Source organism: Tetrao urogallus (genome assembly GCF_951394365.1).
Source record: "Tetrao urogallus genome assembly, chromosome: 16".
Lineage (NCBI taxonomy): Eukaryota > Metazoa > Chordata > Aves > Galliformes > Phasianidae > Tetrao > Tetrao urogallus.
The window spans coordinates 5,701,204-5,712,318 of NC_136829.1; positions in this window are offsets into that span (position 1 = coordinate 5,701,204).

Sequence of the window (11,115 nt, forward strand, 5' to 3'; positions counted from 1 at the left end):
TTAGGGACTCGTCCTGTGCCTTGACAGCCAGCAACGCAGCTCTCCACAGCTGTTTGTCCAAGGATGTATTTGAGATTGGTTTAATTCTTAACTTCATGCAACAGCCATCAAAGCGAAACAGAAGTGGATGTGCTGCTGTCAGTGTGGATGTGGAGTTCTCTGTGGCTGTGGTGATCTCTGCTCATTATCTGCAGGGACTGAAATTTGGTTTCTTTTTTATGCTTAGGAGCCAGAGAAAGCTAAGATATTGCTTAACTGAAGAGCCATTGTTTACTGTTAATAAAATTGACACATTCCGTATGGCACAGACATGCTATCTTGGCACCAGTAACAGGAGGAATTATTCTGCCTGGCTTGCAGTCTTTTCTTTATCGTAAAGAGACAGTAATTAGCCAGCTTGGAACTAAATGAACCCAACTGAAAAAGCTGATTGATGAGAAATGACTCCTGACTGCTTCCTAAACACATGTGGTTTGGATGCCATCACTGACAGCGCTGATGCCAGCACCAGGTCGTGGCTCCTGCTGGGCAGTACCCAAAGCTAGTAGTCAGTGTTCAATGGCTTGATCTCTGGTCCCAGCTTGAAGGAGTCATGAACAAACAGTGATAAGCACACTGTAAACCCTGCCAAAATGACCCATTTACATGACAAAGTTGGTATGTTGCAAATTCTTGGGGTAAAGATTGTGCAGTGGCTTACTTCGGATTAGGAATTACTTTGCATGAGGTTCCTCCATACTGCGTGGCTATCAGTCAGTGTGTGATAACTCCCTTTATAGCCCCCATACACCAAATTCTCCACATATGCATGTCTTTGGGCCAGGCTGTCATCGTGCAGCAAGCTGTCATTCCCAGGGCCAGAAAGATCACATACAGCTTCCTGCAGCTTTTCCATATCAAGTTCATGAAGTCTCTAATCTTGTATTTTAAATATATCTAGTAAACCACAAATTGTTGGTTCTGTTGTTTTGTTGTTGTTATTTTGTCCCTTTCTGCAAATGAAGCATGGGATCTGTTATTCCATTCACCTTTTTTCTCAGCACTGCACAATTTTTCATTAGCCAGTGATGGAACAGTTTGCAAACTTGCTTGTGGCTTCTGCATCCAGATCAGGAGCAGTGCGTGCAGAGCTGCTGCACAGCTGAGGATGAACTTCCCATGGTGATGAAGAGGCACGAAGGAATGTTTCTGAGTGCCCAGCTGCCTGCATTCTTGTTCAGCTCATTCCTTAAAGACTGCTGAGATGTGATTGTATTAGTAATGATATGTTACAGTGCCTCGAGGCCTGGATAAATAACTAATGAGGCATCTTAGTCAAAATAAAAAAGATTTTCCCTCCTGGTTCCTCTGTTTGAACACTCATTTCTGCAGGAAGGCATGCAGTGCCACTGGAAAGCACACACCTCCTGTCCAAACACCACGATGCCTGCAGGTTGCCATAGCAATGAGGAGAGCTGAGGCCATTTGGGGCTGTAATTCTGCAATGCACGCAGCAGTGAGGTGCCACATCCCCGTGCTCAGCAAAGTCAGGCTCCAGCAGCCACATCCAGCCTGGGAAGGGTGTTTCACAGACACTGAGCCTGTTGTGCAGGCTGCATCCCTGAATGTGCCTTCACAGCATGGCCAAATAGTTCCAGATAACACCATGGCTGTCACACCTGTGGACTGCAACAGGTCAGTCACAAATGGAGATATGGCTTGAGAAAGTTGGTGTCTATTTAAACATCATTGCTAGACTATACTTGCAATGGACAGTCTAAATAAAGATACTGAATGCTTTATCAGGCCAAGTCTTACAAAGCAGAAAACCACTACTTGAGAGTTGGCACAAAAGGAAATGATTTAATCCCCAGAAGCGAGTGACAGCTGAGAACTGCATGAAAACAGCAAATGCTGTGCCCAGAAAGCTGTAGTCCTGCATGAAAGTGAAGACTTCACCCCACTGGAAGAAAAAAAACCCAAACAAACAAACAGCCCAACTCTGGGAGAGGGAAAGGATCTGAAACAGATACAGCAAATATACCCAGAGCTGATGGTAAGGAACCAGAAGATGCATTTTCTCCTAAAAGTGCAGCATCCTTGTAAGACTAGAAGAAATACCTGTGCATCATATTTAGTTACAACATTAAGACAGTAACAATGTTTAGAATTTTTCCTCTCTCTCTTCATACCACATGTTTAAAAGATGACATTGCACAGACAATATTTTGTTCCCTGTCCAGAACATGGAGCCCTCTTGGAGCAAAACGCAGGGACACTGCGCCTGCTGCTCTCAGCCCTGGCGGCCTCCAAAGGAGCTAATCCCACCCTGCCCGAGGGCAGGGGATGCTCAGGACACGGGAATGGCTTTGCTGAGCTCACCCTGCCAGCAGCACCAGCTGCGGCTCAACAAGAAAGCATCCAGCCCCTGCACCCCTTCTCCATTGGACAGAATGCAGGGACCTGCAGCAGGAGGGCAGGAGGCTGAAAGGGGCGATGTGGGTGCACAGGGCAAAGCCTGAGGTCTGCAGCCCTTTGCCTCACAACGGGACCAGCCAGCACCCCGTTCTGAGCCCTGCAACAAAACCACGTGAAAGCACAAGTAAGGATCAAAACATTTACAGGCCTTCTGCACATCTGAAGCAGGAATCCTCGTCTGGCTGCCTAACACCACAAAATGATGTGATGGTTGGGCGCCTTTAGCAAGTCTTGTTCAGAGCTGGCAGAGATGACTTCTCCCCTATTAGCACCCCCCTTTCTCCAGAAGCTAGAAGTGCAGGTGCCAACCCAGCCTGCTGCCTGTGCTCATCCAGCTGTCCCATGCAGCAGGAACAGAGGGACAAAAGGAAGGGACACCTGCTTCCCATGCAGTAACACCTGGGCCAGATACAATGGTTGTTCTTAGCCCTTTTTGTGTACCCACACAAAATGAGCCCTATTTAATACTTGCATGTTTCCCTCTCCTTTCACTGCTATCCACTCCAATCACAAACAAGAAGGCTTTGGCCAGGGGGATGACTTTCTGGTGAAGCATGTGCTGGATGCATGACCTTTGTGGGTTTATACTGAAGAAGGTTCTGGATACTTTTAGACAAACAAATCCCTTAGCAAGCAGGATTGATGCTTGTTTTGTAGTCTGCTACAGCTGCCATGATTTCTCCTGCTAGTAGCAGGTAAAGTGCTTCTTCTATAGAGCATATGGGGGAGACTGCAATGGGCTGTGGGAACCTCGTGGGTAAAATGTGGTATGGGATGGTGCTATCACTGCATGGTCTGACTTTGAGACCTACTTGTATTTGTTGCTGCTGCAAAGAGGTTACCGGCCAGTGACTTATTTTGCAAGAGCCTTTGGTTGGAAGGAATTCTGCAGAAATGAGTGATTCAAGGCTCCCGGCCAAGATTTGCTTTCTGCAAAGGCTTTTAAACAAACTTTGGAGACTGGGGGAAAAAAAAAAAAAAAAAGTTTTTTTTTTTTCACTTTCCAAACCGAATGCATTCCCTAGGGGGAAAAAAGTAATCTGGGGCTGTGGGTCCAATCTGTCCCACTGGGGTGAGCCCTCAGAGGAGCCTGGCTCAGCGGGCAGAGATAACATTCTGCAGTAGCTGGGAAGGCTGAGAGCAGCTCATGAAGTGAAATTGCCCAGAAGCACTGCACAGCCTCTCACTTTGCACTGCAAAGCTTTATCATCTCTGCACAGATTACTGGAGCCAAAAATAGATGCAGCTCAAAGAAAACAGTTTTTTAGCATGCTTCACCCTGCTGGCACGGCAGCCCCCTGTCCAGCCACGCTGCCCAGCACCGGCCTGAGCTCCAGGTCCTGGGGGAGCTGCGCTAATGAGCTTGGCCTCGTTAAGGCTTTTCTGAGTCCCACTTCTTGATGATGAACCTTTCTGGGTTAACAACTTCTATAACAACAAAATTGGTCTGAACGTGGATAACTCACTGAGACACAGCAACACCCAGTCGCCTTAATCTACTGCAAAGTGTCCTTTCTGTGGCAGTGAAAAGAGAGCTTGGCACTGATTCTGCTTTACCTGACGGTGTCTCTTCTTCTCGTGACTCTAAGTGCAAGATGTCACTGGATGGCTTGAAACATCTGCACTTGCCTGAGAGAGCCCAGCAGACCGTTGGAATATGCCTTGCATTTTTCAGTCCAATGTTTATTTAAAGTGTTTGTTTTTGGGGGTGGAAGTCTTGAAAAAATCAGTGCACATTTTTTCCATGTCTAACTTGTGCCATTCCGCATTTCCTGGCGATCTCGATGACATCAAGTGACACGGACAGCTCAGCACCTGGGAAACACCACAGAAAGCTGTGCTTGCACAAGGAGGCTCAGCCATGCAAGAGGAGGGCGGCAGCAACACTGCCTGAGGAGGGACACCAGGCTCAGGCTGCAAAATGGTCAGGTGAGAAGCAGGTCAGAGCCTCCTGCAATGACAGCTTGGTGCATGTGTTTGCAACTCCCTGGGCAGACTTTGTGTTGATGGCTTTCCTCACTGGGACATGCAGAGCGTGACCAGCACCGCATTGCTGTTCTGGGGATTGTTTTTTCCTATGTAAGAATCCTCAGGTATGCACTCAGTTCATCCTGGACTTGCCCTATGGGATTTCTCTTTGTCCCATCCTGGCAGCTGCCCCATGGACAATTGCTTGCTCCTCACTGCAGTGCAGTGGACAGGTACCCACATGGCATCACAGTCCCATCCCTTCTTAGTGCCATCTCCATCCCACCCCAGTGCAGAGTCTCAAAGAGCCAAAAATAAAATTACTGCAATCCTGCACAGGCCAGCAGCACCAGTACAACAGAGCAAAGCCAAACACTCCCCTGTGCAAAGGCAATGCCATTAATGCCAGCCCAGGACCATGCAGAGTGGCACAGCATAAAGCAGCTGGATGCAGCAAGAAGCTCAGCCAAGATGAGCAGGTAAATCAGCTGGAGTAAAAGCCGTAGGGAAGTACAGAAAGCCACAAAAGGCTGGCTGAGCCTTCAGGTGGGTCTGCTCAACCCTATAGTGCAGTCTGCCATCCAGAGCGGGCCATGCCAGGCAGCTCTTACTGCAGTGGGCATCCCAGGGTGTCTGATGCCAAAGTCTCTGGTATCTTGTACGAAGGACAAGAGATGGGAGACCTTCAGCCAGGAGCTGGAGTAGATTTCCAGATAAAAACAACAACTCTCATTTAAAAAGAGCCAGAACAAATACATCAAAAACAATGTATTTTTATCCTAATATGTTAAGATTTCAGGCAAAACTGCAAAATTGTTGGCGTCTCATGGCGTATTTTTCCCCTATGGAAAAAAAATAAAAAATTCTCTGTAGAAAACACAGTTTAATCCCCAGATGCATTTTTCTGCTTCCAGTGGAAAACATTCAAAAACATTCAAAACATTCAGTCCTTGTGGGGGTGGTCCTGGAGGAGGAGAGGCCAGGCGGTGGGGGGTGGGAGGGGAAGGGGCTCCTGATGAGTGCTCTGAGATTATCCCCAGGGCCAGGCACAGGGCTGGGAGCTTTGAATAGGACAAATAGTAGATATCTCATCTATAAAGTCCACACACTGCTCTCCTGAATTTCCAAAGTGCTTTGCTGTTAGCTGCACACTGCATGCGTGGCAATGCGATCACCAAGAAAAGGCAGCCTGCACCATTGCTGGCGTGGTGGCATTTGTATTTCACAAGATCTGGCCTCTAGAGCCTGTGGTCCAAGCGTCATCCTGGATCACGTTCAGGTATGAGCTGGAGGGAGCACAGAACTCGTCAGCTCCTGAGGCAGCTGAGCTGTCCCCCAGGCTGCAGCCACCCCATCTCCTGTGTCCGGAGAGGACCAGCAGCAAGATCCCAGCCATCACCATCGACTGAGTAATAATGCATGACCCAAAGGGGCTGCAGAGAGATTAGTTTCCGTCAAATGATACTCCTCTGGAAATCAAACTGGCTTCCTGGTGCTGACTGCGAAATAAAATAGAGCAGAATCGAGAGGTGGAGCTATAGGTCAGCGCGGCTGCACGGACTGCGAGGGGATTTTGCCTCTTTGAGGTCCTTTCCCTTTCGTCAGTGCCTCCTTGGAGGCGTCAGGGCGTTTCCTGCACAGCTGACTGCTTTTGTTGGTATTTTTATCTCTTCCTGCACGCGATGGCAGGGTGTGGGTATCTGCCACCAGCGGCAGCTTGCAGGCACACGGCACCGGGCCAAGAGGAGAGGGCTGATGGCAGACAGCAGCAGAAGGGCTCCTGAAGGACCTGCCCGGTGCCCTGCAAGGTGTCAGGTTGTGTGCTCAGCCTACAGTCAGACCTCCCCTGGCTCCAGCCAAGTTTATGCATACTACTTCTCCCATTTACAAGGCTCATAGCATCCTTACAGCAAAAAAAAAAGACACATCCTTCATTCTGCTGGCAAAGTAATTAGTCCTAACGAGCCCTGGTTCCAGGCTGGGCCAGCAAAGCAGGAGGAAGCATCTGCCCCACTTGGGTGCTTGCAGCTGTCCACTATCAGGAGGGCTGTGCTGGAAGAGGACAGGGGACACGGCACTGCCATCAGCTGTGACTAACTCTGTCACCTGCTGCCATCCCCAAGGCAGCTGGGACACAGAGAGGTGACACCACTCAAGGAGACACTCCTGGACAGAAATTCCTCTCCTCCTTGCTGAAAGCCCGGCCAGCAGGGTGGGCACAGAGGCAGTTTCTCGGCACGCCAGGCTGCCTTGCCCCAAACACCTTCCCCTTACATTAAGGTACTGCCACCAGCTCTGAATTTCACCCGGCACGGGGCACGCTTTTCCAGTGCAAAAAGCACACCAGAAAGACGCGTACACAGCTCCCTGCCAGACGGTTCGCGTGCAGTGGAGCCCACGGCCCCGACAGAGGGCTCAGGGCGGCGGGGCGGTGCGGGGCGGGCCGGCACTGCCGGACAGCTGGCGCACGGCGTGGAAGCGCCCGGCAGCCGGAGCCGGGCACCGAAGGAAGGATGTTGGGGCGTACGCAGCTGCCGGGAGATGAGGTTACAATGCGCAGCTAAACAAAGATCCCCGCGAGGAGGAAACGGATCCCTCCCGCCGCCCGTAAGGTAGGAGCCGAGCGGCGGCCTCTTGACATCATCGGGCCGAGCATTGGATTACAGCAGGCAGGGACTCACCCGGCGGGGAGCAGAACACGCCCCTCGGCCCCACAAGTGCAACTTCATTTAGCGGCTCTCGGCGCGAGGAAGCCGCGAGCGTGGAGCTGCCCGCAGCCGCCCCTGCCGCCCCGCAGCGCCGCTTCCAGCCCCGCTCCTCCGGAGACAGCGGGACCCGTAAGTGCGGCGCCGGGAGCGGGGTGCGAGGGCAGGCGCTCGGCCGGGGGATGCCGGTGGGTGGTTTCTGCGGACGTAACTTGGGCTGCTCGCGGCGGAGCTTTGCTTTGCTCCGTGGAGCCGTGGGCTGAGCGGCGGGGCTGCGTTTCGCTTTGGAAGTCGCCTGCTCCTGGTTTGCTGCGCGGGGAGAGCGGCTTTCGCGATCGCAAAGGAACGCTCGGCGGCACGGCGACCCTCACGGGGACTTCCAGCATCCTTTCTGCCCTTCGCCCGTTTATTTTAAGAAACCGGCCAGACGGGATCTCTTACGACATAGCGGCTCGCTGTGTCCGTCCGGGAGCCGCTGGGCTCTGTGCCCGTGGCCACTCGGGGCTGCCCCGAGCCCTGGCACGGCCGAGAGCCTCACAAACGCGATGTTCGCAGGCTTGGGGACTCGCTGGCATCCAGCTTTCCTAGCAAGTGTTTTAAGAGCGGGATAAAAAAAGAACTGCTGTGCGGTGGTATTCTCAGGAGGCTCTGAAAATTCCTCCGGCTCGGTTCTGCGTGTCGCTCTCCTCTCTCCGGTTTCCCGCAGGCAGCTGGGAGGGAGCGCAACGCCTCGCTCCTGGAGGGACGGCTGGGAAACGTTCCCGTTGTGTCAGAGGGGGCAAACGCACGCACAGAATGAGAGCCACTCACGGCTGAGTTCTTTGGGGGAATGCCCGCGGTGGCTGGGATGAGTGGACAAGCAAAGAGGTGATGCGCCAGTGTCAGGTGGGGCTCTGGGAGAGACATAGAAGCAGAAAGGACGGCTCCAAGGGAGCATGTAGCCTCTTAGACTCTGGGCTGTGCTCACCCACGGTCAGCACAGCCCTCGGGGTGGCTCTGAGCGTGCTTTGGCTGTTGAGGCTTTTGGGAGGTCCCCTGCGAGCAAGGTGGGCCCTTCCAGCTGTCTGAGAAGTTGTTATATGCCTGCTGTAATGAGGAACAGTGTTTGGGGAAGAAGGGTGCACCGGGGATCCCCAACGGCTGAATTCATCTGTAGCACAGATACAGACTAAATGGCCACTTACAAACGTGGCTCTGCCAGTAAAGCTTAAAGTATCTTGAGCACAGGACAGGGCCCTGGGCTCCAAGTCCTCCACTGCATAGACACTTTCCAGAGGGTGTGTATAATCAATAGATATCAAGATGTTATAATCACAATATAATCAAGAGAGTTAGGCAAAGTAGACAACGATAACAAAAAGAGAATAAGTGGAAGAGCTTACCCTTTGGCTGGGCTCACCACAAAACACCAAGAGAGGTGATCTCCAGAAGAGATCCTTCCCCTCTGGTAGCCAGCTCTTAAATAGGTCTAGGAGGCAGCACAGGTGAATTGCCTTCACTTGTGCTCCTGTGGCTGGCTCATGGCTCGCCTCAGGTGATCAATCAGAGGTTCAGGCCGTGACTCAGCAGTTCCCATACACTCCACCCCTTCACGGCGTGAACCAACGATCAGGTTAACAAAAGGGTAAGCTTTCCCTAATACAGAGATCCGGTATATCGCGACGCTTATACAATTTTATCGCAACACGTGTTGGTACAGTTCAAGACGAGTGATGATCAGTGAATGTCCATATTCTTCTATGGGCCAGTGCTCGATGATGTGACTGGAGGCATGAGGTCCTGAGGTGCAGGTCCGTTCTGTGTTCCATCAGTCCCATGCAGACCATCTCCAGGTGTTGTACGTGATCTGACAGCAACACTGGAACACTCGATGGCATTTTGTTCCTTCCGGTGGTCCTGAAGGCTCACAGACTCACGGGGAGTAATACAGATGTTTTACAGGTACCAGGAGGGGAAGGTCTGCTCTCCAGGGCAAGATACAGGCCGTATTTCTATCCTGGGTCAACACTTCCGCTTGTACTGGGGCACGTCCTGGCCGCCTGTACCACACCTTTTGGCCAGATATCTGCGGCTGCATAACGATATCTGGCACCAAAGGAGGTGTCCTGATCTGCCACAGGGACACGATCGGGCTCCCTTTAGCGATAAAGATCGGAGTGTTGACCACAATATCAGTAGGCCATGTACCTATTACTGGAGGGACTACTGAGCCTCCCACCTCCAATAGTCTCCCCCAAGGTGCAAGTAGGCCACACCACTTGGGTCCTACCTGCACCTTCCAGGGCCATTTTATTTTATGGGTACCCGGCTCTAAATTCTCAGGGGCAGGGAGCAGAAGATTATTTTCGTTACCAATCTGGGGTCTTACCTGATGATCAGTGCCCGTAATTTGGATCCTAAGCGGGGTGGCCCATGTCATCTGCAACATTCTCAGGGCACTGGGTCTGCCGTCTCAAGGTCTTTCATTCAGGTCCCGCAGGGTTTCATACAGTCTTTTCGTCCACCCCTGCAAGGACTGGGAGTCTGTCTTCAGGGCAGCCTTAAGAATACCGTTATACCGTTCGATGAGGCCTGCCCCCGTTGGATTATATGGCAGGTGGAATCGCCATTCGATGTTATTTTCTTCTGCCCAGCGCTGTATCGTTGCACCAGTAAAATGAGTCCCTTGGTCGCTCTCGATGACTTGAGGTGTCCCGTAGGCAGACATCAGTTTAGTGAGTGCCTTGATGGTATATGCCTGGTTTGCTTTCGGTACTGGATAGGCCTGCAGTAGCCCACTTGCAGTGTCGACACAGGTCAGGGCGTATCTTGCCCCTTCGGAACGAGGAAGGGGCCCAATGTAATCGACCTGCCATCGCTGGAGAGGATTGTGTCCCCTAGCAAGATGGGCTGTTGTTTCGGGCAACGATCTCGGTCTCATCTTGGAGCAAGCGTTGCAATCCTGGCATGCCTGGACGATATCAGATAGTTGTATGGGCAGTCCCCACGCTTTAGCAGCTGCCCACATTGTCTTTTGTCCAGCATGCCGTAGCTTCTGATGTAACCAGCGGGCGATGTTCTCAGATGGTGAATTCTCAATCCATCGAACTCGGGCCAGTGTGTCGGCTTCATCATTTCCCGGTGACTGTAGGGGCTGATGACCAGAAACATGGTAGACACGTACAGTCCTGTGTTTGACCGTATTCCATATATCTAACCACATGTCTTTGCCCCAGATCGGTTGGGCGTGGATAGTCCATTCCTGGGTGGCCCACTGTGCAATCCAAAGAGTGAGCCCCCAGTACACAGCCCAACTATCTGTGCAGATGTTCAGGATACCATCACCGGGTTCCTTGGTTATAACCATCCACACAGCTAGCAGTTCTGCCCATTGGCTGCTCTGACCATCCCCCTCATCGAACCAGATTCGGTGGAAGGATGATATGCTATTGCTCTCCACTTGCTCGGGTTGCCCTTGCTGGACCCATCTGTGTACCAGGCATCTTCAGGGATAGGATATTTTCCCTCCTGAACGGGACTCTTCTCTGGTGGAGCGACCAGTATTTCTTTTGGTGCATCACTGTGATACGTCACTGGGACTAGGATCTTCTGGAGTTTTCTTTCAAGGGTGATGAAGACAGACTGCTCCTTTGGCTGAGATAGGCGACCCATCGTGCCACTGTTTGTGCTTGGGCCACCCCTGTCTTAGGAAGGTGGGCCAGATCTTTCACCCACTCCTGAATTGGCAGAGTGGTCTTGACTATAACTGCAGCTGTTTGAGTTATTGGCTCTACTGCCTGTAATGCCGAATAGGCAGCCAATAACTGTTTTTCAATCATACTGTATCTTTCTTCTGCTCCGTGCCAAACCTGAGACCAGAAACCAATGGGGGTCCGAACAGAGCTCTGGCGTTGCCACAGGCCCCAACCGAAGCCGTCTTGAGTAACATGAACGTCCAACTCGGCTGGGAGGGTAGGATTGAATATACCCAATGCCTGAGCTTGTT